Source organism: Oreochromis niloticus, linkage group LG16 (assembly GCF_001858045.2).
Source record: "Oreochromis niloticus isolate F11D_XX linkage group LG16, O_niloticus_UMD_NMBU, whole genome shotgun sequence".
NCBI classification, from domain to species: domain Eukaryota; kingdom Metazoa; phylum Chordata; class Actinopteri; order Cichliformes; family Cichlidae; genus Oreochromis; species Oreochromis niloticus.
Window position 1 is genome coordinate 11,640,610 of NC_031987.2, and position 27,324 is coordinate 11,667,933.

The 27,324-nt window shown below is 37.6% G+C and overlaps 1 protein-coding gene across 1 annotated transcript in view; it reads right to left on the reverse strand.

The window, feature by feature from the left end:
• epha6 (eph receptor A6) overlaps nt 1–27,324 on the reverse strand; it is a 174,746-nt gene that overhangs the window by 136,362 nt on the left and 11,060 nt on the right. The gene's annotated exons all lie outside the window — the stretch shown is intronic.

Below are 27,324 nucleotides of genomic sequence, written 5' to 3' on the forward strand. Positions count from 1 at the left end.
GGGTTGTGCCATATTATATACATTTTAACATAATAAAAATCATGTCATATTGTGATATCATTGCTACAGCAATCCATGCGTTTTCTTTTCTTAAAGACAAAGGACACAGACGAGACAACAAGACAAAACCTGGCATGTCTGACATCAAGAGCCATGTGTAGCCTCTGATAATTTCTTCATTCACGAGCTCCTCAAAGTAGTCCTTCCACCTTCTCAATGCACTCTCCTAACTGATTAGTGCATTTCCATCTCTATCCTCACCCTAATGCACTGTGCATCCTTTCCAGCTCAATCTCTCTGCCTAGCCATGCTATAAAAGTCCTCTTCCTGCAATGTACAAGTGTCACTAAATGTTGATCAGTATTCTTTCTCTATATATGCCACAGACAAAAATCAAACTAATCAAACAAACTATACTTTGACAGTGTTTGAGGTTGGTACAGATCATCCAGTGTGATTAAAACCCTATGCATAATTTAAATATGATAAAGAATCATCAACAAACATTTATGACTTTTTTTTTTTTTTAACTTTCTGTCACTCATATTCAAGACTGATTCCAAGCTTACTCTGGTTCTTGCTCCAGCATTTAAAGTTGCTGATTCAATCATCCCTTCGGGCTCTTTCAATCTTATTTGACCACTTAGTCAGCTGTTGACCTGCAGAGGTGCATCAGCACAGTTGAACAGTGGTAGGTGCTTTACCTTAGAGGAGCGACTGGAGAAACCCAAATTATACAGGATAACGCTGTGTCCTAGTTTAAAGGGTTTACACATTTAGGATTTTGTGTGACTATATCAATGGCTTCTAGCTCAAACCTAAGAAAAAACATGTAATTGTTATTTGGTAATTTGACACAATAATGGATTTGTCAGAATTACTAAATTAAAACCAATAAACACCTTCAGGCTTTGTAAAGTCTCATTTAAGTTAAGGATAAGGATGACATTTGAAGTGGTGTTAAGTGAAGACCCATGTTAAGTGTTGAACAAGTCAGCGACCCATTTAATCTTAATGTATTATGTGTAAATACATGGCTTTAGTGACTGCTAAAAATGACAATTGAAGGAGTTCTTCGTGTATGCTTGCACACAGAGAGAGAGCAAGGTCAAACATCGCCCTCAGTCTCTCTGAGCAGGATATTTTTATAGCACACCAAGGCACTTCTTTCCTGATTGGACTCATGGTAATAGCTAATATTTCATAAAATATAAAATCCTTTCTATCAGACAGGATTTTTAATAGGGAATTATTGAATAAGAGACATGGGACCGAGGAAGAAAATAGAAAGCAGCAAAGAGAGGAGAGACAAACAGTTAAGAGTTACAAATGTGTGGTGTTCAGGAGATTTAAGAAAACTACTAGAGTTAGTCGCCAATGAAATGAGCCTGAATGGCAATGTAGATAAATCAAAGCGTCCAGCGACTGAAAGATTGAGGCAACGATATCAGAGCGATTCATCTCAGAGGGGCAAAACAATCCATTGTGATAGAAACGCACAGCTGTTGAAATCCCCAACTAAACACCATTCACAGCTGATCCACAAGACCTCCAAGACTTTGACATTTTGTCAGCTAACTGATAATGTCAAGCAGCTTTGTGGTGGCAGCACTTTAAAATAAGTCGCTAGAGATTTGCATTGTGAAGCTGGGAAGCAAAGCAATAACATGTATTTCCTCTTAATTATTTCAAATTCCAGTGACAGCATTGCCCCTTTGGGCCAAAGCCTGTAGTCCACTCACCACCTGCAATCCCCATCCACACTCCACTTTATTACTGCGTGTGCTGCTGGTTTGTAATCTCACTGTTGGATGACTTCTTTTTCAAAGTGCCAAACTTTAAGTCTTGGTTGGACACCTCACTACCTTGCCATCCAGCCCTAACATGCATAATTGAAAAATGGCCAGAAAATGTGGTTGATTGATTGCAGCCTGGGACCAAGGCCTTTACAGCCCATCTCTCTCACCCATGCAATCGCGCCAGTCATTTTACTGGCCACTCGCCTGGGGGTGAGCTCCTTTTATTAACACTGTGAAATCCAGAGCCCTATTGAGAGTTACACTTTTAACTACAGTGTCATAACCAGCTCGGCTCATCTTCACTTGAAATGAAATATTTAGTGATCCTAAACATTCCCACTACTCGGTTGGATTTGAGCCTGTAAAGAAAAAATAAATAAATTAAAGACTATTTTAAAATCCAAAGCCCCACTGTGTGAATGATATGTTATGACCAACTATAAAAGGCTTAATAATTATAATACTGACATTGGGGCAGGTTAAAGAGCAATGGTTTATTGAGAAGATTAACTTCTTTTTCAGATTTGGTTAAAAACATAGTGGAGTTTTCCAAAATACACTTAATATATGTAGAATCTAAGAAATACTTCCAATTTATTTTCCATATATTCTTTATCTCTCGTAAGCATAACACATACTGTGGAAAAACAGCAAGGCACTAAGGAGATTTTATTCAGAGCACTTAGGTGCTGCACATTTTGTAAGTGTGAACAAACCAAGTAGTGGGAGTTAAGTGGCCACTGGAGATAAAACTAGCAGCTGTTACACCAATACCATGAGATGGTGTCTGTGCATGTGTAGAATTGTAGAAATTCCCTAGCTAACATAGACACAGATTCAGATTCAGTCACACAGAAAAATGTACAGCCTCAACTCCAACGACATGGAACTTACCAAATTTAAGAATTCTTAAATATATTCTTGAAACATAAGAAGCATTTCCGTGATTAAATAATTAAGAATTCATAAATTCTGTCCAATCTATCATGCTAGGACGTTGCAGGGGGATCTAAAAGATTTCAGGGACAAATAACAAAAGTCATATGGGATCCAAACAAGACCCTGACATTAGAGAGAATACGCAGGTGTTCACCTGGGCCACAGGAGACTGTATCTGAATAAATATTCAAAATGTATAACTAAATGTCCTGTTGCCTTGCTCTTTCTACACAGAGAAAGCATTGATTTTGCTGGTTGAATGCTGCCCACACACACAAACACGTACAAAAACACACACACCGTGTCAAAGGAGTTGGGAGCCGATGTTTCTAGTCTCCAAAGACTCCTCTGAATTACAGCAGAGATTGGCAAAAAATGGAAGTGAAAGAGAAAACTGGCCAACATATACACCTACAAGAAGTTATATTTAGTTACATCATTTCTTCGACACATTTTCATTTTCATTTCTTTTCTTGCCCAAACATCTCAATGCAAAGCTTTATAAGACACATGCATTAAACTAAGTAATTGTCTCTCTCCCTCGTGTTTCTCTCTGTCTTGTGAAAGAAACTTTTAAATCTGGCTTTTAATAAAGAAGTTTTTTAGTTTACTTCCTTAAGAAATAAACAGTCATTTTACAGTGTATCCACTGATTTTTTTTCTTTAGGGACAAAAAGTGATCAGGTGTTTTGGCAGAAAAAATCAAATTAAATTTCTATAACAGATTGTTTGGTGCTTTGTAAGAACCACACTGTTTCTTGAGGTTTGCCGGTGTTTATTTGCAAATGCTGTGAAATTTAATAACATATAATGTTTCTCTTCCCTCTCCTTCCCTCTCTTAATGCCTTACATCTTAACAAATTACTTTGTTTCTCTTTCTGTTGTTTTGTTTCTCCTCTGCCTGTCTTATTAATCTACCTGAGGTGTCTTCTGTTGTCCCTGTGCTCTTTATTTCTTATGCACTCACTTCCTGTGAATGTGTGTGTTCGTGTGTTGCCACTGTCATTTGGATTGAGAGGTTTATATTTAATTGTAGAGCGTCCCTCTGCAATGGATGAAAAAACACCACCACCACCACCACCTCCCACACACACACACACACACACAGCAGTAAGTTATTAGAGAGATGGATGAAGAGCTTAACTCACTAGGGAACATGATGGCAGATATTTGATGTTAAGAAAAAAGGCACAATAAGAAGAAAGTAAAACAACTGAAAAAGGGAAAAAGTAAAAAAAAACCTGTATAAATTATTATTTTCAGGCTATTTTTAACATGTGAAAATTAATAATTACTGGCTAAAGCGTTGTGACTGCAAGATAAGTGAATAAACTTTTCTCCCTCTTCCTAGTTTAGTCATCATTGAGTCTCAGAAGCTACTGTTAGCATTTTTCTATATTGAAATCACCTCATTAGAACCAACAGCAGGTGAATTACTCTCAAAATTATGCTTGCATAATATCTAAACATCTTTCCAAATTTATCTTGCATAAACAGAAAAACAAAATTGGTGTATGGCGTAGAAGTAGAGCTAACCGGGCGCCTGCACTGCCCCACATTCAGACCACATCTTTGCACTTTTGTCTGTGTGTATGTATGAGGAGAAAAGTGTTTTTGTGTATGTGCTCACATAGTGTCTCTGTGTGTGTGCATTAGGAGTTAGTCTATAGAGGGCTCATTATGGACAAGTGCCTAAGCTTAATTTGGGGGATTCCGTCAATATCTGGCAACCTCAGTGGGCCATTGTACTCAACTGTGTGTCAACAAGAAAATCAATACTTTGATTGGAGAATTATGGAAACTGATTTTCACTCTGTACTTTAAAACTTCCAATTAAATTACTGAGGGTGTGCCAACAAGGAATACTGGCAATACTTGCCACTGAACAAAAAACTGCTTAACAACACTGGACATGTCATAAAATCTTTTATATTGACACTGTAGAGGAAATGAAGGAGCTGTGCTATTTTCCATGTGACGTCCTACTGGTGCAACTATTTATCATACCTACATAGTCAATAGTAATAATGTTAAGCGTGCATCATGACTGTTCTCATTTCCCTGTTAATTTCTTGTCAATGATTTTCAGACATTCAGTGAGAGCTTAAACCTTATAAGACATTACTCGGCAAATGTGCGTGTAGGAATGTAACTCACTCAAGAAAATTAAATGGTCTTTAACCTTTCAGCTCATCAACAGGATGTTCATGAGGTGTCCAGTTGTACCCATATAAGAACACCATATGCAATTGATTGATAAATTCACTATAAGCAAGTGGACATATTGTGGTTTCCTTCTGCATCCTTTACCCAGGTAATACCTTTGTCTCACTTAAACAGACTATTTTCAGTAATGAAAATCAATCTGAAGGGGACTAACTCCTTTTGTGTGCTGTGTGAGAACAACTTACGACAGTGTTGAATGTTGATTCTTCTGACGTTCATGTGAGAAAACCGATTTTCTGGGTAAAGTATAAATCCTGTGACCGTACAATGTACATAAAACATCAAAAACAAAACCAAAACACAGAATTGTGCTAATACTGTTATTTACTAACAGATATTTTTAGGTATCTCATGTCATTTTGTTGTTGCCACATCTAAAATGACAACAGCCTCTTTTCATTTTACGATAAGGCACCATTCAGTTGGACTGGTTCACTGTGTGAGTGGCAATAAACTGAACAATCACTGTTCAGATTCCGGATAAGAATTTGTATAAAGTGAGGTGTTTTCCCCATAACTCAGCTGTAGTAATGGATAAATGAGTATAAGAAAGAAATTCAACATCCACCCTATCAAACACCTTGGCAATAAAACATCTTCTATAGAGATGCACAATCTGATGAGGGCATCAGATATCAGTTGGATGCAGGCTTAAACAGCTGGACCGGTTATCTGGGACATTTGTGTGACTCAACAGGATCGGTCTATTTAATTCCACATTATTCTTTGTTCTATTTGCAGCATTTTGTGACTTTACTGACAGCGATCTCTGTGGCGCTCTGCTTGTCAGCTTTTCTCTCTTTATTTCATTTGTTATATTAGACTCAGCAGTTGTTGATAAACTTTTATGTTAGCTTTTACGGGAGGTTAACAAGTTGCTGAAAACTTAATTAGTATTATCTTCGCCTAATCTGCACCGCCAGGGAAAAGAGGAAGAGAACTCTCAGAAAAACAAATGACAGCAAAACACGGCAGAGATTTTCACGCTGAACTGAGATGACACAAATTCGAATAAACTAATTTACTTTTTCTTTGTCACAGTATTACTGAATATTTTTGTATTACATAGCACTTGTATTCATTTCAATATGTATTTATTTGTTATATTTTCTCCCCCTCCTGATGATGTAAGACTCCTTTAACAAGACTGAGCTGTCATGTTTTCAAATTTCAACAGAGGAAAGAGGCTTTTATTTTTTTTCTCTTCCTTGAAGGGTGCTTTCACCCCGAAGCATCATGGCTGTCTCATACAAAGACCAAATGGGATTGCCATTTTCATGAGATCATTTCAGCGGGTTGTAGAGGCCAGTGCTCAGAAAGGCAGAAAACCAGCCATCATCCTTGATTACAACACCAACAAAGCAGGTGTGGATGAGAGGAGAGAAGACCAGCCTGCTGGTCTCTTGTCATATAGCACAACATAATAGATATCACCACCTAAAATGTCAATTTGATATGTAGGGAGCTAAACTCTGAACCTAAAACTAGAGGACATGCCAGAGCTACTGGAGACTGCTCGCATGGAAGGAGCAAAAGAAGGATGGAGATTCTACTTCTTTTATATAAGTAAATATAAATATCTCTTAAATCAATATAAATATAAATAAATACATATAAGGAAATATAATATGTCATATAGAAGCATATACTGTAATAATTTCAAATGTGGTTTAGCTCAATTATTTTTAGTAACTCAGTTTGCAAACAGATCCTAACATTGTAACCAATAGTTCTGTTCCCCCACAAAATATAATGAAATCTGCCCCCAAAATATGAGTCACCTGCTGCAGTGACCCCATCTGCTGATACGTACCCTGCCTTCTGTATGATTGAAACCACTGATTCATAAGTTGGACGTATTTTGATCAAGTTCTTCTTAGATATCTGTTTGACAGTGTTTTTTAGTGAGTGATTAATCAGTTAAACCGAGAAAGGCCAACATTACTCTTCCACACAATCTCTCTCAAACACAGTATCCCGTTGCCTGTCAGCCACATGCACCTAAATCAATAGGAGCAATAGAACAGCGGTGAGCAAATGAAATCCAAAGACCCCATGCTCCTTTCATTCTTGCATCCATCACAGTGGAAGGGTAGTGAGAAGGGTGGAGCCAGTGCTCCGCAATCTGTCATCCCTGTTGTGCTCTCACAAAAAGGCATAGTGTTGGTCATGTCCTGAGTCATCCAAGTCGAAGATAGCTGAGGGAAATAAAGACAGAGTTCAAACTGTGTAACATCTGGGAGACTGCTGATGTTGGGCTAATGCATGAAAGTCATGTCTAGTTACTCTGTCTTGTGATATTTTTTTAAAGACAATGGATTACACCTAAGTGTACGGTAGTTCAATGCAGTCTCGCATTCATAGTTTGTATAATAGTCACGACCTCTGATCTATTGACTCATGTTTCTGAACATGTACAGTTATACAGGGTTTTTTTCTGAGCTCAGCGTTTTAGCAGCAAAATTACAAAGAAAAAAACAAACAAAAAATCGGTCATTTTTCAATTGCTTTGGTATTGGTGAATATAAACTCTTAGACTATTTACACTTGTAAAAATGGGAACAGCTCCACTTTAACAACCTTCTCTGGACAAGTAATAAAAAGTAAAAAGAAAAAAGAAGACGCTTCAGCAAACTGAGTAAACCATCTCAACACAGTCAGACCAAGGCAAACAAAACCGCCCGCTTCTTAAACTGCACCACCAGGGTTATTACACTTTTTGCCCTTTGTGTCACTGTGGACGATCTTTTCACAGTATGCTTATACACACTTTGGGGTTTGAGGTAAACAACACAATGCTATGTTAGGGCACTGCAGGCACGAGAGAAAGAAGAGAGAGCAGTTTCAAATTTCTACGTGTATTAAAACTGCCAGTGTCTGAAATATTGCACACAAGGTAAGACAAGAGGGGGGAGAGAAACTGAAAGACCGAAGAGAAAGAGCGGTTACACTGTATATGGTAACTACATCACAAACCAGATCAATAAGTAAACTCACTATAAGGTTTAATTGATTTCCACATAATACAACTCTAAAAATGAGCGTGGCTTGTAAATTCATATGTGTATGCCATTAGAAAGCAGTGGCTGGTTGTGGTTGTCATTTTTATAATTGAAATTGTGTCATTTAATGTGAAATTGAAAAGATGAGACGGTTGCCAAAGCTGCATGCTTATATGTTCAATATAAATGACTCTCCCACCACCTTATGTCTTTATTTCTAACTGTTATTATAATACCTATTACAGCTCCTATTATGGCTCTTGAAGGTCGTAATCTAACATGTGGCCATGCCAGCTCTAAGTTATTCTTTCAGCTGTTTTATTAGAAATATTAAGGATGAAAAGCTCTATCTGTACTCTTTTATTTGATGAGAAAAAAACATATTTGTATTTTACCATGCTGGATTTCTTCAAGTCAAGAGTCAAAGCGAGTCAACGCAGTCCTTTAAGAAAGAAGAGCCCTGAATCAAACACTGTATTAGAAACTGTGCTGAAGTGTCCTCGAGAAAGGTAACATGTTTGAGGTCTTGATGTGCTGCTAAATGGGGCCTCTGAACTCCCATTTGAGACATGTAGTGCTAGCACTTTAGAGCTACAGTGATGTCATGTGCAGATGTTGGCTTTTAAATTTTGTTACGTCTTTAGCAGGATCTGTAATATTTTCTTAAAAACTCACATTTACTTTTAAATAGTTTTAAAACGCAAATAATCAAAAGGAATTCCTCCTTTGCTGCAACAGGAAAAAAAAAAATCTTGTTTTAAACATGGCTTTTAAATTAAGTATATTCAGCACATGCAAGTTCATGTTTAAGTAGATACGAGTGCTATGAAATTATTTATGTTTACATAATATACTGAAGCCTAATGGCTATATGTTGCAGTGGTTAACACATTGCACATTAAAGATCCCTGGTTTGAGACTGGGAGGAGATGCAAACCCAGCCTCAGAGGGTTACAAGTTAGTGTACTCTTTGTACCAGTCCACAGGCTGGATAAATGGAAGGCTGCACCTGGAAAAGCATCTATAAATTGCACTGCATCTAAATATGTTGATCCATTTGCTGTGTGGGAAATAAGGGACCAGCCAAAAGTATTTTCTAATGTACTGGAGCCTATTCATAATTAAATGATGTCTTTCACTCAGCTTCCATCTTCAGATGCTTCCACATCTAACAAACTATGAGAGTTCATAGCTATTATAGCACATTTTCACTGTGTGTTTAGTCATCAAAACCCACATCCCGGTAAAACCCTACCTAACTGCAGGATCAACACTGGTTAAGGGTATGAACCATTCCTCCTTTCAGCCCCTTATTCTCTATCTCATTTGCCTAAGCGGTGATATGTCACTCCCCTCCACACATGCTGATTGTGTCTCATCTCAGCTGACACAGACCAGAGACCTTTATTTTTTCTCCCTCAACAGCTCAGACAAACTATGCGTGGGAAAACGGGGGGGGAAAAGAGCTTGTCGTTTTACATATCTATTTTTGCCAGAGAGGCAGACAAGCAGCCTGGAATGTCAATGTGCGGCTCAGCAGCCTCTGACTGATGTGAGATCACAGTGATGGCTGCACACAGTGGTACAACGAACACACACATACAGACTTTGTCAGTGGGTGAGGTAGCAGGGTGCAACCATAGACAGCTTAGATAAGAGCGGGTCACCCAGATAGAGGAGAGCATGCTGTACAGATACACAAATATTGTCGACATAGAACATACATTCAAGTTCATGCTTCTGTTATAGTCTACACAAAAAGTATAACCCTCACAAAAACGTACTAACTTTAAAGGGCTAAAATAAATAAGAAAATAAGATGCACTTCCTAGATCACATGCCTTAATGAAATGTATATACCTTTAAAAAAAGTTTTTTAAGGACTATTTACAGACCACCAATCCAGACCAATGAGTGAGAAGCAAGGGCCTAACTGGTGTCAATAACAGCCAAACACTGAAGTGGCTGATAAAGACAACTTTGGCATTTCAATCTGTAGAAAAGGTCACCACTATCTCATTTCTTTCTTATCTCTTTCTCCCAGTCTCAGTTCAATTAAATTCAAATCTGCTTTATTGGTTTGACACAAGAACAGCGTGATGCAGAAACAGAATTGTATTGATTGAGGTATAGTAATATTATGCTGACATGATGTACTGATGATGGATGTAAGATGAAATGAAACAGCAAAGTCAATAAAATGTGATGCTTATAGCACAAAGCATGGACGTTGTACATAGCAACAGTTTACAGTGAAGGTTAAGGCCTCAGCTTTTTATAGGCCATTGTGATAATACTAATACTGCTATTAGTAACTCCTAAAAATCAATACCTCAGAGTGTACCTAAAGGCAGCATTCTTATAAGATGTCCAGAAATAATTAAACAGACGCAATAACTCAACTGCTAGACTAAAACAATAAATATTTATTGAAATACAGTGTTTCATTTAGTTAATTGTAATATCCTCTCTCTGCAGACAAACTGGATGAAACACAGACAAACACCCCCACAACACATTGTCTCTTTCCTGTTTACACAGTCTGCTGGTCATTGTTAAGAGGCGGCTGTCAGAGAGACACAGAGAGCGGGGAGAGTATAGAGAGGTAGAGAGGGAATAAAGAAAGGAGAGAAAGATATCAAGAGAATGGGTAGGGGGAAGATGAACAGTAGCAGATTCACAGGACAGTAAGGCAGAGCAGACGGGTAGGGAAAAAGAGGGAAGTGAATGCTGGGCTACACGCACCAGTGTGTGAGGATGCTCTACTAATTTAAATAAGTGTTGTAATAGTTGAAAGCCAAGTTGTCCCTAATAAGAAAAAAAAAATGCTGACAGTATTAGCAGAGGGATGTTTTGATTAAATTTAATGGTGCATTTACACCAAACAAAAAAAGAGAAGTTTTACATACAAACATACAATTACAAAAATTTGCACAAGATGCAGATTCGCATCTGCATGAACTGAACTGAATACTAACTGAGGCATTTTGGGGCAGCTGGAGTCATACAGTTAATTATATAAGTATTAGGACACTTACAGAATTTTTCTGGTAAATACCATAAGCTCTGTGTTTTTTTGCCATCTCTTATCCGGCCTTAATGTTTTTGAGTGTAACCTGGGGTTTGCACTTTGCTGTAAACCCTCTCTATTTTAATTACGTGAAGACCTATTCGATGAAGACTATATTCGTGAAAGCATTCTTTACTTGTCTAAGACAATTAAAATTATAATCCACTTTAGTTTTATTCTGTGGTGTTTCAGGGATTTTGGTGTTGCATAGCTCAGCAGTGCATTTAATCTTTCTGTGAATGTACCAGATTGTTGATTTGGCCATTCCAGAAATTGTTACTGTTGCTCTGATTGATTTTTCAGTCCAATAGCTTCCTTCACTTACACCAACATCACACCTAGCGTGAACTTGCTATGCAAGTTCAACACTTGGAGTCAACTCCACATATTTTATCTAATTAATTAGTTATCTAATTACAAGTGAACAGGCCTTGCCTGGGCATAAAACTGCAAAACTCCTCAGTATATGTGGTGTGAATGCACGAAAGAGAAAGCAGCTAGGATTACTTAAGAATTAGGGTGGTATGTAAGAACGAATAACCCATACTTATATGTCCAAAACATAAAATTAATTCTCCAGAGACTGTAGATTATGATAATTGTGTTCATATTTCTTGTGTTTTTAGATGAAAATATTAAAAAAGATAAATGAATAAAAACATTATCTTAAGCAGTATTTCCCCACCAGGCAAAAGTTTTCTGTCTAGGAAATAATGGAAATGTAGGAAATAATTCTTCAAACTATTTAAAAGCATTAAATGTGACACTACTATAGTTTTAGGGTTACACTAAACAGAAGGACCAGTAGAAGAACTTGAGTGGGAAATAGTAGTGATACAGTACCTATGCAAAAGGCTGTGTCAAATTACAGCAGTTCAAAAAACACTTGATTTTAATCAACCAGCACCCAACTTTGGCAATTGCCAAAAAAACCAAAAAAACCAAAACATACTCATGCAGTCATGACTGCTATTTCAAGTTCTAGTTTAAAGGCCAAAAATTAATTGTTGGCCAATGTTATGTGCCACTTGAATACAGAATAATGAATCAGTCAAATTAACTTGAAGGGCAGGGTGTGGGTTGTTGAGAGCTGTATCTCAGCAGCACTGAGAAATAGACCAGTGGATCACAGAGCTGACACATATGGAATTACTGCAGACTGGGCCTTTGTTGGCTCCATGCAACTAATGTTAGGCTCTCTGTAGCATCTCTTGAATTGGTGTGCATGCATTGATCTAAAGAAACCATAGCTCTAAAGCTGGGTACTAAATATGAGATATATATGTGAGACAATTAGAGACTATATATGGTCGTCAAAGTTTTTGTAAGATAAAATTAAAAGTAAAAAAATAGCTTATTAGAATATCATTTGGGCATAAAATGGACAACATGTTAAAGGATTACCCGATATTTCCAGAACACTATTACGTTTGCCTTGGGTTTCAGTTTGGCATGATGCAATCTCTCTCCCACGTCTACCTGTCTTTCTGGTAACAGTAAGAGACATCTTTCCCTGGCAAAGCCATCTGACTCCAGTCTGTAAGGCTTAAACAAGCCTGACTGGAAATAAGTGCAGGCTATACGGGATTGTCTGGGCAGCTCGATCAATTAGGACAGAGAGAGCAGCAGAGAGACACAGAGAAAGCAAGTGGTGGGGTATGGCTTTCAGCAACCTTTAGAATTTGTATAAAATGTTAAGTGCATTTTAGAGCGCTTGCCAGCCTAAACATCCATCTACAATGAAACCATATCCCTCTAACAGGAACCATCCTCTGACCCCAAACGACCCCCATCAACCTCCTCATGCACAATCGAACATCTAGATTGAAGTTAGACCAGAGAGATGAGAAGAAAACAAGATGTTTCTCGCTCTCACTTATCTTTCTGTGTTTCTAAAAGAGAAGAATGGACACACTCTGGAGCTCCAGGGGTTGAATCTTTACCAAGTGACCTCATCTTTCTTCCATTACAGCTCTAACTCAGTTAATGAAAGAGAAAACCGAACAATCTGCAAACTTTTGAATTATTGCATAACGTTTTCTGCTTCAAAACTGCCTGGAGAGCTGACTTATTAAGTTAGAAATACATGCAATTTTTAGGAGTAACAGCCATATCAGTTTGGTTATGTGTATACACTCTACATTATAGGATCATTCAGGCTGTTTTATTGATTCTAATAGCTTTGGTAACATCAGTTCAATAATGCTAAAGAACAATTACATACAGTTTTTGACAGTGATTCACTTTTTATTTAGATGCTTTGCTTAGTTTATGTTTGCGTGTGATGTTTTGGAGACAAAAGTATTGGATTTAGGGATTGTGCCATTATTGAAAATTTACTTTAAAATGATACAGATGGAGAAAGAGAAGTGGTTTTGTTCTGCACTTGTGTGCCCCAGGACTTCTACCAACAAAAGAAGCAAAAGAACTCGTGTACATATATACCAAATAATTAGTATAAAAAATGATGTTAAGAGAAAAAGAAATTTAAAGAAGCTCAGTTTATGAAGGTATTATCTTTCTCTGTATGTTGTAAATACAAAACAATTCAGAGCTTTTCCTTTGACCTTAGAAGGTCGGCAAGCACAACCAGTTTATTGCAAATTACCAATACACAAACTTTACAAGACAAGTGAACAAAGTTTTTTGTGTGTGAAACAGTGTCACAGCTCATCTTTCAATATTTTCAAAATAGAACTTTTTAGTAAATTCATTTGTAGACTTTATTTCCAGACCCATGTATTTGCAGTAGTATCACCATAAACACCCAATACTTCTCCAGTTATGTCACGAGGGGTCTCTGTATATATGTGATTCTGGAAAATATGCAAAAACATCTTTTGCATATGTGGATAAAGCTGTTTATTGGTAATCGCTTTTGTACAACCTGTCAACAGACTTCAACCAAATCAAAACGTAGCAAAAACACATGTCCCAACCATTTTCATGGTCACCGATTACAGATTTACAGATGTAGCTTCTGTTAAGGCTCAGAGCTGCCTACTGTGAAATCAGCATCCATAAGGTCTCTCTGGTTCACATTTTCAGCAATTTATGTATGCTTTCCTTATGTCCACAATCCTGCAGACAGTACAAACATTTTGAGCAACCCTTTTCAAAGCTGTATATTTGGCTAAAAAAATGAGAAATAGGTGAAATTGAAATATTTACAAACATAAATCAAAATTCACAACATGAGCAAAAACAGAGGTTATTTCATTTTAACAAGCTTGGAAGTCAATATTTGATATGGTCACCTTTACTTTTCAACACAACTTGAACTCTCTTAGACAAGCTTTCTTGTAATTTATTTACATAGTTTCCCAGGCTTCCTGAAGGACAATCCTGAACTTTCTTTGGATGTTGGCTGCCTTTTGCTCTGTTCTCTGTCAAGATGTTGAAGTCTGCCCTCTGAGGATGCCAGTCCATGACTTATAGTGCTATGATTTTACTGCATTGGGAGTAAAAGCGTGTTTAAGATCACTGTCATGTTGAAAAATGAAGCCGTTGCCAACCAGAAGCTTTTCAGATGTTATTGCAAAGATCAAAATCTCAAATTACTTTTCTACATTCATAATTCGATCAATTTTACAATATCTCCAACAAAACTGTCTGAAATGCGGCCGTAAATCATGACAGAGCCTAAACCATGTTTTACCGATGGTTGTAGACAGTGTTTTACCTTTTCTCTCAACTCATCTCCTAAGATACTGATCATGATTTGAACCCAGAAGAATGTTCAAATTGTGTTTCAACACAAGACTGGTTAGACGCAACATTAATTCATGACCGGAGTTATTGGTTTTTGATGTGTGAATGAGTCATGCTTGAATGTTAAGTGGCTTAACAAACAACAGAACCATTTCTTTGGTTGGTTAATAAAACACTGACAGACCTTCAAAAAGCCTGGAGAATTATTGCTTCAAACCACTTTGAAAAAATACAAGAAAGTCTGGCTCCTTGGAAACAGTGCAAGACATCGATTCCGCTTCTTTCTCTTTTTCTTTTTTCCTGTTTTTCATCATCTTCTCCTTTTATTCTTTTTGTTATACTTTTCTAACGTCTTTTTGACCTTGAACGCTGTGAGGTCTAATACCTCACAGACTACTATATGTTCTCTAGGTCATAGCAAGCGATGACTCCGTGCCCACTGTTAACTCAAAGGTTGGGTTACCACAGCCAATTGACGGAGGTCCTTGCAGACACTGACTCAGTGTTAAATTACTGTGAAATTGCAAATGTGCCACACGAAAGTAGCATAAGTCCTAATCTTGATTCTTCAAGGTCAAACAGTGCTTTGACCTGTTGTACAACCACAAACATGCTACATGCCATTTGTGTGCAATGATCTATGAACACTTTCGGAACTTTTTGATCGCAAATTATAAAAGAATCACTATGCAGTAATAGTAGTAGTGTGATTTAAAGAGGAAGAAGCATTTTCATTGAGTGTTATGTGTAAATGTGTGACAACTACAAATGACCCAATCAGCAAAGCAATATTGTTGTTCTACCACAGATAATGCATCTGCTGGTTTAGCTTGTCACTTGAGTGGCTACTTTGGTCAGGGTGTAAAATGTCAGCGTTGTGTTGGTCAGTCTTGGTTTGTAACATTTTCTTTTCCATTTGAACGTGTCAGGTTGGATTTTCTTCAATGACTCATTCAGTGCTTTATGGCATGCCTGTGTCCAAACAACACAGGGTAAGAAGCATTTGTGTCATAATATGATAATGCTATATGTACTTTACACTAGGACACAATGCTTGGCATTATATCTCATTTTGCGTGTGTGCGTATCAATGTGTATGTGTGCTTCTTCCCTTGGTTTTCTATCTGACCACAGAGAGTGTGACAAATGGATGTGTCAGGGCTTGATGGAGCACTGCGATTGCTCTGCTAGGCACAAAGCTATTACAAGACTATATAGACAGCCCCAAAGAAAAATCCTGTTTCAATCAACCACACATAATCTGGGAGACAAAGAAAGATGTTCAACAGTTGATAGAGAGAGTCAGGCTCTCTTCCTAAAGTAAGAACGCTTTCTGAAAGACATTTTAAATCTGTTAGTATCTTAAAAAGTTGAATTTTCATCAGGCTAGCAAAAAATCATTTGCAGTACACTTAGGTATATACTCTTTGTCCAATTTGTGTTTGTATTTGTGCAATATATCAGGGGTATTTATATATTAGAGGAAGAGCTATTTTGTAAGATATTGTATTATCTAATATTGGTACTTTAGCTTGCGTGTGCCTGTAACTGTGCAACTGTGACCATGTAATTTCCTCTGGGATAAAAGAAATTCTGATCAGAATCCAATAACTACATTAAATGTGAAAAATGTTTAAAAATGAGCCAAATGTTTTCAATAGATGACTATTTTGGACTGCAAGTAGGCAACATTTATTACCCATAGCATTTTACCATGAGCCAAGACTTTGTTATACATGTAAATAATGGTTTGAAATTGGCTTGGTGAAATTAACCATTCTTTCCCTTAAACGATGATGTCTATATAACTCTATATAACTCACTTGTTGCTCCTAAACCTGTCTATATCTTCATTCATTTGATCTGTCTATATCATTAAATCATACAATGGAAAATATGGCAAAGTAACCCAGAACTGATGATCAGCTGTTCAAACTTTTTTGGAATTGAAGTTGTAATAACTTTAGCACAACATAAATTATAAAATGAAAACATCTGCAAATCCATGACACCTTAACCTCAATCACAAAACTGTAACAAGCACTATTATCTGACAAACATTAACCAATCTAATAAAAATCCTGGTTTATTACCTCTTCTTGCCGATGTTAGCAGAATTTTTAGATAGTGTGACCAAACTGTAATGTCTTTTTAAGGCTCTGATCAGCCAGCTGGGAGTGCAGCATACTCGGTGCCAGAGAATAGCAGAGCTGAGGTTTTAGGTTTGGAATTCTGCAGAAATGCGTCATTGTCACTGTAATATATTTTCTGATGCAAGTGAAGTGAAACAGACACGGATAAACAGCCTAGTAGAGATAAAGCACCGTGACCTTGGGCAGGTTTTGTCTAACTGGGCCACCACACTGTTCTTTTGGTGTACACATAAAGAATCTATCCATTTGTGTATGCAAATATGTGTGTGTGTGCGTGTGTGTGTGTGTGTGTGTATGTGTGCAGGTGTGTAACCTGTTAGTAACTTGGATAGGTAGTCTTTTCTATTTTTATGTGCATGCAAGTTTGCAGTGTGCGTGCGTGGAAGAATAATGAAAAAGAAAACTGTCAATATGCAACTCTTGGTATACATATTCCTGAGTATGTGTGTGTCAGCAGGCCCCCCCATTATAGGCATCTTACCAAGAAGTCAATATACAATTGGCTGCTTGAATACTGCTATAACGGCCAGTCTTACAGTGCTGTTGCTTGTCTATCTAGCTATGAAACATTAATGGATTCCCAGCTTAACCTCTTGTTGCCTGTCTCACCAGCTTCTTCTAGTTCTCTGTCTCTGTGTCTGCATTTGGCTTTGCATTTAGAGCTGGAATTTTTTCTGCCAGCTCACCTTACACTAAAATTTAGCTGGCACACCTGGCTTTTCAATAGACTGCCATCAATATACAGCAAAGACAATGGTATAGGATTAGTGCAGTTATGAAAGGCAGGACAAAATGATGAGTGGAAGACAACCACAGAGGAAGACAATAAGAATAATATGAGAAAAACACACTGAGAAACAAAGAAGTAAAAGTTGTTTTTATTACTTTTAGGTTTATAAAATTAATTAAATTCAATTAAGTAACGCTGCCAAAGTACAATACTGAGTAAAAAAAAACAACAACAAAAAAAACACCCACATTTCTTTATATTTTGCTTCCACACAACTAGACTTTTTTGAGCAATTGTTCTTCAGGATTTCTAAAGGTACTTTTCGTTCTTTTGCAGTCCTTACACCTGAACATCAGCAGATCTTTGCATGGTGTGTAGTATGTCTTCAAAAAAAATGTAAGATAACTGGAGAAGTCATGAAGACATGAATGCCTAAAAAATATACAAAAATCTGAAAGAATCTATCTACAGCAGGTGAACAGTAACAGAAAATCATGTCCTTTAGACCTGAAAGATGCATCTAGTGTTTCAGCTGAACTAGCTAGAAATGGTCTCAGTGGAAGGATGGCTGCCAGGGAGCCATTCTCAGGGAAGGGAAATGGAAAAAAGACTGAGGCAAAAACGAATAACTCCGGTGATGAATTAATGCAAGAAGTGGATTGAAAATCAAATCCGACAGTCATACCAAATGTGCAAACATACTTGGAACTTCACTATTAAAGGCAAAAATAAAGCTTCAAAGTGTATATGTTCCAATAAATTGCTGCAACTAATTCCCATGTTTCTGGTAAGATCAAAACTGGTTTCTGTGCTCAAATCATATCAGGACTATTATTCAAAAAAATCAATATCAGAATTTGGATTTACTTGTTTTTTCTGAAAACTGTCTATTGGAGGTAAATAATTCCTTTGTTTTGGGCACTGACATTTACTCAACCAACACACAGGGACACTTCTTACATATTACAGGAATACAACACTGAGCGTACACTTATGAATAAAGAATGAAGGTCTGGTTAACTTAGGTCGTGATGCCTCACGTTACCTTCTGAACACACATTTTTATGGAATATGGACTTTGACCTCAAAGACATGGTTGTGTCAATGTCAAATAATGACCCAGTTGCCTTCATGGTAGAGATGGCACGATACCACTTTTTTATGTCCGATACCGATATCATAAATTTGGATATCTGCCGATACCGATATGAATCCGATATAGTGTGTTTTTTAATCAATAAAACCTTTTTTAAAATATCTTGCTGCATTTTGTATAAGTTCATACTCAAGTTTAAATAAACAACAACAACACTAAAGCTATTCTGTTATACCTGTATGTAAAAAATACACTGCACCCAAAATATTTCATAGTTCAGCAATACTGATCAATCTAATAAACTTAAACCTACTCCATCCTTCCTATTCTGGTATTTTAAAGAGTACTTAGCAGAAATATTAAGCAACCTAACTAATAGGGTTGCAAACTCCCAGCAAAAAAAAATAGGGAACCACCTCCACCTCATGATGCTTAATCGACATAATCAACTTTAATTTGATGCAGTGTGAAAAAAAATGCACAGAAATAGATTATTTTTCAAGAATAATTAAATAGATTCAACATCTTTCTTCAACAGAATTGCAGAATTCACAGATGGCATCTTCCCAAAGGAAAAAGTACTATAGCTTACTAGGGTATATTAGACTTAATAGTTACTATATACAGTAATGGACTTCTATACATTTTACATCAGATTAAAACTTTGGGTGTAAGATTCAGATAATTATTTATTAAAAGCTAGACATTTTAAATGAGATCAAGAAAGAAAAGTATGTCTTTGTGCCCCCCTTTTCCCTGTTAATGCCCTATCGGCCCCCCTGGCTAAACTTTGCTAGATCCGCCCCTGCACAGTTACCAGCCGTCAGCTACGTAGAAAAAGATCCTGGTGTAGAAAGTAATATTAAATACATTCTAACAACAGCTTATCAAGGTTAAACGTGCTGCTGTTGTTCAGCCGCTGGTTTCCTCTTTCTGGTGCAAAGTGGGCCAAAAACAAAGAAGAGAGACGGACTCGCCACAGAAAAGCCAATCAGCTGATCATTGATCAGTTTCACGATTGAAGTAGCAACAGGAGAGGGAGAGAGAGAGGCAGTCGCTCCATATATCGGTTGTTAAGCTTAACATGGGAATGCTTTACAAACATTCAGAGATGAACTTACACACTTGCTTTACTTCTCTCTGGGATAACTTCCTCGGAGATGAAATGCTGGTTTGGTAGCGAGGCTACAAATACACACAGCTGCTCTATCACGTGACTCTGACATGCTAAGATTATGAGCAAAGTTACGCAGTGTCGCAAGTTTTGTGAGGTGTTATTTTGATATTTAATGGATCGGATTACATTTTTTATTTCCCTCCGATATCCGATCCAGTAATTTAGGTCAGTATCGGACCGATACCGATACGTAATATCGGATTGGTCCATCTCTACTTCATGGTATGACTGCTGTTTTTATAGAAACTTCACCGTAGTCTTAACTTAGACTGAACTATTGACCTATTGTATGTGAGAAAATTTCCAGAGCTTTTCACAGATAGACAAGTCTATCTGTCTAAACTCTGGCTGTCTTACAGAAACCAGATATTCTATTTTCTCTCCTTGGTTGCTAGTATTTCCTGTATTTATGTATTCAGCTCCTGCATTCAGCCAGGCACTAATAATCTCCTCACTCTTCCCTCCCTCAATTTTCCCCTCTCTCTATTTGCATCTATCCTGTACCTCCTACTCTTTCTCTTTCTCTAACTCAGCTTCGCTGTATTCCTCACACGGTGAGGGTTAGCCCAAAAACCTGTCAGGATATGTTCCGCTGTCAGCGAGATGCCGAGTGGGAGCGCATTAGATATTGGCCTCAGTGTGTCCCTGACAAGAAACAAGCCAATTAAGGAATCCCCCAGCACTGCTTAAGCCCGGTTATGGCAGAGGTCCCTGAGATGAATACTGGTGTGCTAAATCATCATACCTTTTTTATATTAGAGCCTCCGTGGGGAGAAGTGGAGTGGTTCAGGATTATTTCCTTTTTTTCCTTGCAGAGCTGCCGGCCATCACTCAGCAGCACGCCTTAGAGAAGTTTATCTGAGCTATGAAGGACACTGACATACAGATTTTCTTCTGTCTTCTTCTCTCTGTTATTCAGTCTCACTCTCAAGGCTAATAGTATTAGGGAGGGAAAAAGTGCTTTGAGATAAGCCTCAGGTCACGTAGTTGCAATCAATTACTGTGGTTAAATATTGCGATAAAGAGATTAAAGATTAGGACTGGGGGAAAGTAAAGCGGCTTGATATGATGTACAAATGCTTTCATGAGTGCGTAAGCATTTTAATGTGTTTAATGTGTTAGTCATTTTATTCATTCTATCCAACATGGCCAACTAACCCTCTGTGCCTCTGTGATTTCACTCTCTTTTCAGCTCTGTTTCTTCCTGATACCCTGTCGTGCAAGCCCCATATTTAGTTTTTTCAAAACTTTCACCAAAACTGGAAGACCAAATGAACCTAACTGAGACCAACAACAAGCACATTTCATTTGAGCCTTGATGGAGATGTCTGCTGTTATTCCTAATTTCTCATGTTGACTTGCTAGGGCCAAAAAGCTTTCTATTTCTATTTCTATTTTCTAATCATTTGCAACACCCACAAAACTGATTGCAACAGTCACGACACATATATGGCAGTGGATGGGTGCAATTAAAAGTTTTTAAACGCGCAGTAGCAAGAACAGTTTTCAAAGAAAAATACAACAAATATGACAAGTAAACAAAAAGAGGAATGAAAAGAAAAGAGCCCTTATGGTCCTTGTTGGTGTGTCGAGGTGATGTCAGAGTGATGAGAAAGCTCAAACAGTAAAAAGTAACAGTCAGTATCCTACAGAAAGTGAATGCTGAATGTTTTCAATATTAAGAATCAACATGTATTGAAAAAAGCAATGCTATCTCAGAACAGTAATGTGAGCTTCTGTCCAGCATGCTATCATGAGGGCTAGCAAATAGATGTAAAGAAATGCAACTCTAAAATTATGCTTTTGCTACAATATAGACATCAGACTTTCCATCACTTTGGAGGACTCTGCACTGATACAAATGAATTTCGTGGAAACTAATCTAGCCAACACTATAACCACTACTTGAGTAAGGCTAAACGTATCCTAAGCTTAGGCTAATCTGTCAGCCTACTGTAAAAGCCAATGATTTATCATATTGGGAACTGATTTTTGTTCCTATTACAAAAAGAGACTTTGTAAACTGATTTATGTGCCCGAAACATTACAAATACACACACATCTACATGCACACACACACACAGTGTGCACACAGACACGCGAGACAAATGTGCTGTTCTGAGCCTTACGCCTGTGAGGTATTGAGGTTGCACAGTCTAATATTTGACTGAGCAGTGTTCCGGCAGCAGTAAACCAATGTGCCGCCATTGTACTCCCCACTTACATAACACTGTTTATACGCCCCCAGTAGATATGAGTTATTGGCTGCTTGGGATCTCTGACAACAGATAAAAATAGGATTATGCTCTCCCTGCATAATGGACAACTATCAGTCTTTGTATTGAAACCTGCCTTTTCTCAGTTAGCATTACAATGTCAGCGTGTGAAAACAAAAGGTAACATTAGGCATTCTTAATCCCTTAAAGCTCTTTTATGTAATTGAATAAATTAGCTGCTGCAATAACTGCTTCAACGACTACCCCACCCCCCAACACCGTCACCCACCCCCCAACGCTGGGAAATGACTCATTTTCAGCACTGTGTCTGCATACAGCTACAATATTCAGAATGGACAGATGCCAAATCAATTCTCTTTCCTTCTTCTGTCTCTTCCATTTTCCCCTTCTGATGCCCGGTATTAAAACCTCATATTTTGTAGTGATGAATCGGTGTGTCACTTCTTCAAACACAAGTTTATGCATGAACTTTAACTGGAGAAAACAAAATTCAGAGTCAAAGTCCTTGAAAGACATGGCGTAGATCAATTTCTGCTCAGTATGCACAACTCTGAGTGAAATCTTTAAGGGTGAATGTGTTTTTAATTCTGAGGATATTTCCACGTTCAAGCCATTAAAAAACATAACAACAGTCCTCCTTAGATGGTTTCCCATTATGGGCCAGCTGAAACAGGTCTATTAACTTTTGAAGCAGAGTAAGGATAAAATGATTAAAGGACACCTTGGCACTGAAAACTGCACCTGACCAACACGTATGATCATGTTTGCGGTTGGTAAACATCTGTTCATAGATTTCCAGAGTGTTGTAGACACCTTGAATGTGGCCCTGTAGGGAAATGACAGCTAGGGACTGAAAGAACCAACCACAATTAATTAACTGAAGTGTTGCACACTTTCCCTGTAATCTTCAGTTTAATTAAAAGTATTCCCAGACAACTGTGATAATCAGACACAAATCTGTCCTTAGTAAGGATTTGGTACCCCAGTACTGCTGAGAAACCTACAGCACCTGTATCCTAATGACAACAACAAGTGTTAAAAAGTATATGTGTGCTGTAAACATTTCTATTTATAGTGCACATTTTGCATTTGACTCCAAGCTAATAATTTTCATTTGAAGCTTGATTGTTTTAGGAAAACATATATCTTACATATATAAGATGTAAGACATGGAATTAAAATTAGGTTTCATTTTTTAAGGTATGTTTGAAATAAAAGCATACCTCCCAGCAAAAAGGATTTAACAGGACAGCTCGAGGCAGGAGATGTGAAGCTAAGACACGGAGTGAGGTCAGTTACATGCTGAGATGCACCTGGGTAGATAGGGAGGTAGTTATCCTCATTTGGAGCTGAAGTGGCTGTGAGTCAATTAAAGGTACATTAAATCTCTTCTCGTTCAACTGACAGGTACACCATATATAACAGGGGCTACATATAGCTAGGATGTCATCCAGATGTTGTGACTGGATGCTCATATATCCATTAAGAAATAAGAAAAAAAAGATAAAAACAAAACTTGCTTGAGAATCATCACATTTTAAAGTTTTTCTTTTTCCAGTAATATTTTAATCCAGTAACAGTTAACTTTACACTTTTGGATATAATGCAAAGTGTCGACAAGTAATTCAGCATGAATTTTTGACGTTATGCGAAATGTAAAAAATTATATTGCCACAGCATTAAAATGCTTGCAAGCCCCTAGAGTGTACTCTACACAGCCACTCATCTTCCTCTTGTTACAAGAGTTATTTAGAGGCTATTGATAAAAAAACAGATTCATACATATATATCTATATATTTCCACTTCCTCTTCAATTTCATATCATATACACAGCTATATTCCTGGCAAGTCCATCATTGGGGAATCGTTTTAGGACAGAAACTCCATATGAAATTATTTTAAGGTGTACTGGGCAGGACTGACTGACAGCAGTTTATGCCCAAAACTAGAACTAGTGTGCAACTCTGATAGGCAGCTACATGATGCGCTGCTGTATTGGCCTGATACCAGGCTGTGTCTAATATGGTGGAGATTGACTTGCTCTTGCTTGCTTCCAGCTAGTGTGGGGGATTTAAACTATTTTACCTCCCCAGATCTTCACACCTTCCCTCAGGCCCTCTCACCTCATGCCTTAAATATTAATGGTAAATCGGAGGACAGAGGATGAGTGAGGAGGGGAGAGGACTGACAGCTCAATCATGAAGACAGTAGCCTCCCTCCCTCCTCCCTAACGCTCTGGGCGGCTGTCACCACAACCTACATGATGTAATCACCTCCATAACCCTGATATGGGCCACCAAGGGCCATGTGGGGAGAGACAGAAAGAGACGGGTGGGGGTGAAGTCGTGACACCATTTGATCACAATTACTTTCAAAGAATACATGTAATTATTTATTTCTATGAGAAACTATATATTTTCAGGCAAGGACTTTTTTTTGGTTTATTTTCTGCATTTATAATGTATCTCCTACAATCACAAAGCCAATTAGTTACATTAGTAATACAATCACATGGTTTTAGCCACAATGAAGCAAAGTGAACATCCATCCATCCATCCATCCATCCATCCATCCATCTTGTTCAGCTTAAGGATGCTAATGAGTGCTCTTATGGCATAAGTACCTATTCCTCTGAACGATACAGCAGTTGTTTCCACACTCACATTATAGCTCCACATCAGAGCTGACTTTTCTCTTTTTCAAAGTGTTTTCCACAAAGTGATTCTGATGCGATCCTACACTCATGGATGGATTTTACACAAAGTCAAACTATTGCAACATCTCCTTTTGTGTAATCTTTAAATCTTTGTTTCATTTTTTTCTACATTTTAATGACCTATCAGTACAGAAACTCAATCTTGCACCTGTGTCTTCAACCCAGCTACAGTGGTAGTTGCAAAATGAGGCAGACTACAAAAATCAAGAGGTGCACAGCCTAGGCAAACAGAGGCTTGTAAGAGTGGATGTATTTGATGTCAATGTTGTCGTAAAGCGGGTATTATTGGGCCCTAACACTCAATGGCCATGGCCAACTCTCTGTATTTCACCATAATGGCCACAGATGGCTGTCAGTTTTCCACATCTATTGTCTCTATATAAAACATCTCTGTACATGCTACATTTTAATGTATTTGAATAACAATAAATCAGGAAGAACATTTTAAATAATATATCAATGGGATGTTTTGTGATATTTAACAGTTTTTCTCCTAAGTTTCCTCTAACACCCCAGCTGGCTTTCATCTGTAGGAAGTACAGACTGTCAGTCCATTGTTTGCCTCAGCTTCCAAATGTGTCCATGCCTATTTATTCTGGAGGAGGCTGTAAAACTTTGTGTAAGGAGTCCGATACGGGTCGGTGAGTCAATAAAACTCACTTCTGACCAGTGATGGTGATATTGAGGTGAGTTGTTGAGGATATCCTGAACTTTTGCTGTTGGTAAGTGCTGCTGCTTTTGCTACTGTTGGCTGGTGTTACTGAAACTTTCTTATAAGTGGATCCAAGGTCGTCAGACTCAGGCAATTAGAGAATAAACTCTCATGTGACATGAGAATATAATCAAACTGTTTACCAGAGGGAAAGTAAACAGCAAACTTTAGGATATATTGAAGTCTAAAGTTTGGTGGCATAACATTAATTTATAATTAGCTCCCTGGCAGAACAAATCTTAGATGGTCATACATAGTTTAAAAGAACTAATTATTATTTTTAAAACTAGCTTATAATTGACTTTTCAGTATTATTTTGTTTTACAGAAGTGATGAACTAATGCTTATAAACTGGAAAAACAGAAGTTGCGTTAACTTACACTTGAGTCTGTAAAACTAATGACAGATTTTGCAAATTTGCCTCTGTACACCATGACTATACAAACAGTCAAGATGTGCAAACAGTCAAGATGTGATGGAAGTGTAGGCTTGTAAATTCAATTTTGGGGTATTTAACAAAAGTACAGTATTTAATTCTGAAATATAGACTTTTTTTTATACACCCATATATAAAGACCCCCATAAAATGTTGTGGTCAAGGAGTGGTCAAATTAACAATCTGGTATAGTCTTAGAAAGAAATGCACTTTGCAATGTTAAAAAGCCTGAAAGACCACAGGAGACAACTAAAGTGCAAGATGACGGATTTCCATGGTAAAGAAAAAACCCTTCATTACATCCAGTCAAGTCAAAAACACTCTCAAGGAGGTGGGGACCTCACTGTCAAAGTCTACAATCAAGAGACAATTTCTTGAATGTAAAAACAGACGGTTTACAACAAGGTGCAAACCACTGGTTACACTCAAGAACCGATTAAATTAGACTAAATAAGACTAAATGAAAAACAAAATTAACTTCATCTATCATCTGTCAAATATAGTGGAGGGAATGTTACAGTATGTACATGTATGGCTGCCAGTGAACATGGTCAATAGTGTTTACTGATTGTGTGACTGCAGATAAAAGTAGCAGGATGAATTCTGAAGTGTACAGGGCTACACTCTTTGCTCAGATTCAGAAAAATGCTGCACAGCTAATCAAACAGCGCTTCACAGAGCAAATGGATAATGACCCAAAACATGCTGCAAAAAAAAAAAAAAAAAGCCCAGGAGTTTCTCAAAGCAAAGAAGTGGCATCTTTTACATTGGCTAAGTCTCTCACCTTATTTCAGCCCAATAGAGCATGTTTTTCAGCTACTACAGAAACAAAACTGAGGGGACCACAAACAAGCAGCAACTGAAGGTGCAGGAAAGACCTGGCAGCATTTGGTGATGTCCACAGGTTCTATACTTCAGACACGGAATGCATGTATGAACAACAATTTCCATTTAAAATGATGTTCTTTTTATTTAGTACATATAAAAATGGTAGTAATTACTTAGCAGTTTTGATATATCAATATTGATTATCTTATTTTAAATACACTGTGACATTGTAAAGAGATCAATGTCCAAATACTTATGGACCTCACAGTTTTAGTGTAGCTTCTCCCTCTTTCCTGTATTTAGGTTCCACCATGAATTGGGTCGTGTCATAGATAATTGGCATGGAGGAAAGACCGGGATATGAGTAAAGTAGTGGAAGTCAGGCAGTTCCACTGCTATTCCTTATTGCTTGAAGACATTTTCAATCAGTCTTTTAGGTATTGTGTCAGCACGGTGAGAGAAAGCTTTTGATGCAGTGTGAAGGTTTTGAT